Source organism: Grampus griseus (genome assembly GCF_964374135.1).
Source record: "Grampus griseus genome assembly, chromosome: 20".
NCBI classification, from domain to species: domain Eukaryota; kingdom Metazoa; phylum Chordata; class Mammalia; order Artiodactyla; family Delphinidae; genus Grampus; species Grampus griseus.
In genome coordinates, this window is record NC_139014.1 from 24,783,708 (window position 1) to 24,789,707 (window position 6,000).

At 53.5% G+C, this 6,000-nt stretch overlaps 1 long non-coding RNA gene across 1 annotated transcript; it reads right to left on the minus strand.

Moving 5' to 3' along the window:
• Positions 1–2,646: 2,646 nt before the first annotated feature.
• LOC309838257 lies at positions 2,647–5,205 on the minus strand. Its single transcript, XR_014298337.1, has 3 exons — positions 5,137–5,205; positions 4,113–4,228; positions 2,647–3,729 (listed from the first exon to the last, which is right to left on the minus strand). It is a non-coding gene; the product is annotated as an uncharacterized lncRNA (long non-coding RNA).
• Between the last annotated feature and the right edge of the window lie 795 nt (positions 5,206–6,000).

Below are 6,000 nucleotides of genomic sequence, written 5' to 3' on the forward strand. Positions count from 1 at the left end.
AGTACACACCCACACAAACCCTCGTGCCCAGGCAAACCCATGGGTGCTCACACACAAGAAGACAAGCACACAAAAGACACCAAAGCACAAATAGGGGCACACACGTCCACACACATGCCAGCACCCACCCACGTACACACACGTGCAGGTGAACACGGATGCCAGCCCTCTGGAGCTGCTCAGGCAGGCGCACACAGAGGACACAGCTGCATCTGCACACTCATGCCCTCATACACATGGTGGCTTTTTTTTTTTTTGCGGTACGCGGGCCCCTCACTGTTGTGGCCTCTCCCGTTGTGGAGCACAGGCTCCGGACGCGCAGGCTCAGCGGCCATGGCTCACGGGCCCAGCCGCTCCGCGGCGTGTGGGATCCTCCCGGACTGGGGCACGAACCCGCGTCCCCTGCATCAGCAGGCGGACTCTCCACCACTGCGCCACCAGGGAAGCCCCACATGGTGGCTTTTAAGGCCATAGCAGGCTCCCTGCTTCTTCTTGCAAGTGGGGCCAGCGGGTGTGGAGTGAAATTGTGGTTTAGAGGGAAGCTGAAGGACTCCTAAAGTACATTTAGCAAAGCAGTTCACAGAGGCATATGTCCTTCGAGTATCTTTATCTTTAGCACTCATATGTCTAGCAGAGTCTGGGTGGCTCAGTATTGCTACCAGGAAGGAGGACAAGCTCAGTATTGCTACTGGGTGCAGAGGAAGGATACCCCTTGCTCCTCGTCACCCTCCCCCCACACACACACCATAGTGTTCCCTCCCCCAACCAACTGGGTTCCCCAGAAGCCTGCCCCCTTCCCACCAGGAAAACAGCCATCAGGGCAGATTCTCCAGCCCCCACCCAGATGCCTGGAGAGAGGGTCAGCCAGCCCCGTGCCCCCCACCTCAGGAGCTCAGGTCCCCAGAGCACTTGGGGCCATAACCATCAGCCTTGGGCCTGGGCTGTGGCTGACTGTGGGAGGCCTCTCCCCAGTTCCCCCAAATGTATGCATGGATGGTGTTTTCCACTACTCCTGAGCTGGCAGAAGGTCTGGGCATATGCCCCAACCCTCTGGCTGGTTGCAGACAAGCCAGTGGATTTCGAAAGCTATTTAATCCCTGGGTTCTGACACACCCAGTTCACCACCAAGCAGGATCTAGTGCCTACGGATCTGATGTCAGAGGGCGGCCCTGGCACAGCTCCCTCCTTCCCGCCCACATGAGCGTGGCGGAGCCAACAGAGAGAAAGAAGATCCCCAAAGCCTCACCTTGTGAATCACAACCATTTGCTTCACGCCAGGCCTGCAACATCAGCACCTTCTAAAAAATGATGCTGGAAAAGAATAAGAGCAGGAAAAAGCATCAGGGGCTATCAGGTGAGGACAGCAGATAAGCAAAGCTTAACGGCCTTGTGTTTATCTCAAAACAGTACTGAACGTATTTAGGCAGAGAAAAAACTGGAAAAACTAAGTAATTATTTCTAGAAATTTATCATTCAACAAATATTTGTTGAGCACCTAGTATTTGTCACATTGTTTTAGGTGCTGGGGTTATAAGAGTGAAGAGACAAAACCCTTAGGGATCTTAGATTCCTGGGAGTTAACAGACAATAGCAAACACCTAAGCTCAATATAGAGCATGTTAAACCGTGATAAGCGCCATGGGAAGAGGGCAAAGGAGAAGAGATATGGGTCACTGGGGAGCTGAAATTTTTAACAGATTTTATTTTTTAGAGCAGTTTTAGATTTATAGAAAAATTAAAATAGTACAGAGAGTTCCCCCAAATCCCTCCCCCTGTACACAGTTTCTCCTGTTATTGACGTCTTAGAATGGTGCATTTGTAACGCTTGATTAATGAATCAATATTATTATTAACAAGTCTATTGTTTATTCAGATTTCCTTAGTCTACCTAATTTTCATTTTCTGTTCCAAGATCCCACCCAGGGCACCACATTATACTTAGTTGTTTTGTCTCCTTAGGCTCCTCTTGGCTACGACAGTTTCTTAGATTTTCTTTGTTTGTTTTTTTTGCGGTACACGGGCCTCTCACTGTTGTGGCGTCTCCCGTTGCGGAGCACAGGCTCCGGACGCGCAGACTCAGCGGCCATGGCTCACGGGCCCAGCCGCTCCGCGGCACGTGGGATCCTCCCGGACCGGGGCACGAACCCGTGTCCCCTGCATCGGCAGGCGGACTCTCAACCACTGCGCCACCAGGGAAGCCCAGCTCTTCTTTGTTTTTGATGACCTCAACAAAACTAGGAAGTCCTGGTCAGGTATATTGTGTTGGAATTTGCCTAATATTTTCTCATGATCAGACCGGGCCTATGAGTTTCCAGGAACAAGATCACAGAGGTAAAGTGCTATTTTCATCACATGTCATATCAAGGGTACATGTTATCAACGTGATTTATGGCTCTTGATGTTGACCCTGTTCACCCGGCTGAAGCAGTATTTGGCAGGTTTCTCTACTCTCCCCTCCCCTCTTTCCATACTGACATCTTGGGAAAGAAGTCGCTTGGGAAGGAAGTGCGTGCAAGCCCACACTGGAGCGGAAGTTATGCTCCACTGCCTCCGTTTAGGGTGAAGTATCAACATAAATTTTTTGGAATTCTTCCGCAGGAGCGATTGGTCTCTTCTCACCCATTTATTAATTTACTCGACACGTTTATAATGGACTCACAGATATTTATTCTACATTTGGGTTATAATCCAGTAATACTTTATTTTGTTGCTCAAATTGTTCCAGCTCTTTCACTAGCTCCTGTGGCCCATTGACATGCCCCCATCAATTTTTTTTTTTTTTTTTTAGCACTTCCTTACTCTCTGGCACAAGAAGATGCTCCAGGCTTATCTTATGTACTTCCTGCCCCAGTCCTAGAATCAGCCATCTCTCCAAGAAACCCTGGATCCTTTTATTGTAGAATGGTACTAGAAACCAAGATCTGGGTACTAGGTGTGCTCTGTAATTTTTAATATGATGGTTAATGAAAGCTTCTCAGAGAAGGTAATATGTGAGTGAAGGCCTGAAGAAGGTGAGAACAAACCATAGAAATATTGGGGGAGGATCACTCCAGGAAGAGGAAGACTGCAAGTGCAAAGGCCCTGAGGCAGGCATGTGCATAGTATATGCAAGGAACAAGGAGGCTAGTGTGGCTGCAGCCAGATGTGGGAGAGGTGGGGGAGGTGTAGATAGAATAGAGCTATCATGAAGGGCTGTGGCTTTCCTCAGATGGACAGGGGAGCAGACGGACAAAATGATCTACTCTGATTGTGGTTTTTTTTTTTGACACACCACGCGGCATGAGGGATCTTAGTTCCCGACCAGGGATTGAACCTGTGCCACCTGCAGTGGAAGTGCGGAGTCCTAACCCCTGGACGGCCAGGGAGTTCCCCTAAGTTATTTCTTAATAAAATCCCTCTGGCTATTACGTCAGGAATAGAATGAAGGGGATGAGCAGATATCACTGTAGGAATCCAACGAGCAATGATGTTGGCTTAGATCAGGTTGAAGCAATGGAGGTGGGGTAAGGGGCTGAAACTCCGAGGCAGAGCTGACAGTGTCTTCCGACAGACTGGATGCTGGGCGAGAGCTGGGAGCCTGATCATCTGGAAGGAGGCCGCTGTGACTTGTCCCATTTCGGGAAGACTGGAGGAGCCGCAGTTTTGGCAGGGTTCAGGAGCTCACCTTTTGGACACATTAGTTTAAGACGCCCACCGTTCATCCAGTCTGGAGCTCGGGGGAAGGGTGGGCTGGAGATATGAGATGAGAACAAGGCCCAGGTGAGAGCCAGGTCTCCAGCCTCCCGGCCCAGCACTGAGATGCTCATTGATTTTAGCCAGTCGGAGCCTCAAGGCCATGGGCTTAGGCCTGTTCGGGGCCGAGGCCACTCAGCCCAAGCTGAACACAGGACCAGGAGCCAGTCCTCAACCATGCAGGGGCGGAGGAGCCCCTGAGGGAAGTGGCCCCAGATCTGGGGGAGGGCTCGGTCGGTTCCCAGAGAACCCTTGGCTTTGCTTTAGACCAGGATTTACCACGCATAGCTGGGGCTCAGGGCATGGAAATGCTCAGAGTGGGGGTGGGCTTTCTCTCCAGCTGGGTGCTTCCCGGGGTGGGACTTGGGAACCACACTTACTTTTTCCTCAGCACCCAGCTCTGGGCCCCAAGCCAGTCATCAGGGCTGCCAAGAGAATGAAGGACATACTCTGGTGGGCAGCATCTCTGGTCTGTGGGCCAGAGGTCACTGGAGCCCTAAAACAGGAGGGATGGAGGAAGGGAGAGAAGGCGGTAGAAGAGGGGTGAGGTGAGGGGATAGGAGACAGGGGGAGGGAGGGGGCGGGGAGGGTCCTAGACACGGGGCGGGGGTGGTGGGAGAAGGAGAAGAGAGGGGACACAGGGGAGGCCAGCAGCCCTGGGCCTCAGGACTCCGAAGCCTGGGGAGTGGGCAACGGCCAGGAGCCCTTCTTGCCTTCTCCCTTTCTCTCACCCACCCTCCTACCCGTCAGCAGATGCTGTGGGCTTCACCCACGGCTGGACACACAGTCAGACCAGCCCTCCCCCGACTGGCGGTCTCCACCCTGTCCAGGCCACCACTTTCTCCTATTTGCGCCTCTCTAAGAGCTTCCTCCTGCTTTTGCCTCTACAGTCTGCTCTCCTCAGAGCAGCCAGAACTCTGCTTCTAAAACAAAAACAAGGTCAGGCCATCCCTTCAAAAATCCTGGAATGGAGAGGCCTCCCCCGGCCCTGCTCCACCTGCCTCCACCCTCCTGGCCTCCCTCCAGGCCTCTCACACTGGCCTCCCCAGTGCCCCTGACACCCCAGGCCGCGCCTGCCTTGGGGCATCTGCACTGGTGGTGGCCTCTGCCCGCCCGACCACTTTCCTCCACTTTCCCACGTGCCTTATCCCCTCATTCTCTTCAGGTCTCAGTTCAGACGTCACCTCAGGCCTTCCCTGGGCACCCTCTATCACTGCTTCTCACTACCCCCTTACCCAGCTTAGTTTTTCTTAATACTTATCACCAGTTCATATATATATTTACATTTAAGATTTCCCCCATGAGAACTGTTTTGCCGCCAGTGTGTCCCCAGCACCTGAAACAACTCCCAGACAGGTAGGCACTACATAATATTTGTCAAATAAACTAACGGCCACCTCTCACCTCAAGAGTCCCCCAGGGCTGGTGTAGGCCATCCTCATCAGGTCTGACCGCTTGGCTCTCAGAAGTTCTTAGACCCTAAAGATGGGAAGGGAATGCACCAGAACCGCAACAGAGCCAATCGCACCCTCCTGCAAATCTGCAATTCCACGTGAGGCTGAAAGCTCACACCTTCCCAGAGCCTCCTCCTCCCCTAAGCCTTCCAGCCAGCCAGGCCCCAGAGCCTACAGGTCACCTCCAAAGCACCTCGTCACTCCCGCTCTTGTCCGGCCCCATTGCCCCCTAGCTCATCAGCTCAAAGCCTCAAAGCTCGCACAGGAATCCAGAGTGGTCTTGCTAACAAGCGCGTCAGGCCTGTTCCCTGCCCCTGCTTAAACTCCTTCTGTGGTCGTCAGGATAAAGTCCGAAGTCCGGATGCCTCTGCCTCTAGCCCCACCTCCTCTCCAGCCGCCGCGCCCCCCCGCCCCCCCGACCTGGGATCTCCTTCCTTTGAGCTCCTGTGGGGGATCGGCCCCATGGTGCCCTCCCAGCCCCCCTTCCTCTCCACAACCCTCTTCAGTGACTGCAGGTAGTGGTGTAACTGTCATCCTGCCTTCCCACTTTGAGTTCTCAGGGCTCTGTCTTGAGTCCTCTTTGCACGGCAAGCTGGCTGACCTGTTTGGATGTTTGCCAAGAGCGGCTGTGATGGGTGAGGGGGGCGGTGGAGGGGAGACCACGGAAGGAGGAGACCAGGACGGGTGCCGAGGCCCCTGGTCTATCCCTTGGCGTCACCACTGCTGACCTGGCGTCAGACCCTAGGCTCCGTGGGCAGGACTGGGTCTCTCTGCTCCAGGGCCTGACACGGAAGAGGCTCTTAGGAAACATCCA